Genomic DNA, 834 nt, shown 5'->3' with positions numbered 1-834 from the left:
GGCTAAGCACTCCATAGACACATTTTCTGCACTATGGCCAGTTGTGAGTTTCTGCATTAACTACTGTCCACTGCACAGAGAAGCCTCTCTGCTGAGGCCTGGGAGTGGCCCTAACCTATGGACACAGAGATGTAGTGTAGAGGGCCCAGGTGCTCATGGGCACAGCAGGTAGCATGCCGGTGACAGCTTAGACGACTGTTTGATACTACGTCCATTCGGGAAAATAATAGCAGTGAGCTCATCCCTGGTGCCAATGGCTCCCTAAGCACATTGATCCTGATTCACCTCTATCTTTTTTTGCCTGTCTATTTTTCTAACCACTTTGTCTATATTATTTATCATACAAGTAAAACAACAGTAGATATTTTACTAATTAAATTTATTAAATTATTTATATTTTGCTCTTAAACTACTTATCAGACAAATAGAACAATATACAGTTATCTTCCTTAAACCACCAAATTAGGAAGATTTTTTGGATAACATACCTCAGTTGATTATTTTCTGTTGATGATCATCTTCAATAATTGAAATAATCTCCCTACTGGGTTAAATCCTGATTATGATGCTTTTAAAGGTCCATTTCTTCTTTTTTGTTTCTTTGAATTTAATAAATGGGGGAGAGGAATAAAGTTTGGAATTTACCTACTCACGGCCCTCAGAGGACATGCCTGTCTCTGCCAGGATACCAGCTGACAGGAAACTGGATGATAGGCAGTTTTGACCTCCCCTGCCTCTTGTGCAGAATGGTCAGCAGTCTGTGCTCCTCTTTCTGGCCATGTTCCCTCATGTGCAGAGTGGGTCTTTCCTAGAACAGATGTCCTTGCATAGCTT

This window comes from Peromyscus leucopus, unplaced genomic scaffold, assembly GCF_004664715.2.
Source record: "Peromyscus leucopus breed LL Stock unplaced genomic scaffold, UCI_PerLeu_2.1 scaffold_261, whole genome shotgun sequence".
NCBI classification, from domain to species: domain Eukaryota; kingdom Metazoa; phylum Chordata; class Mammalia; order Rodentia; family Cricetidae; genus Peromyscus; species Peromyscus leucopus.
The sequence above is the reverse complement of the archived record's forward strand: the minus strand, read 5'-3'. Positions refer to the sequence as shown.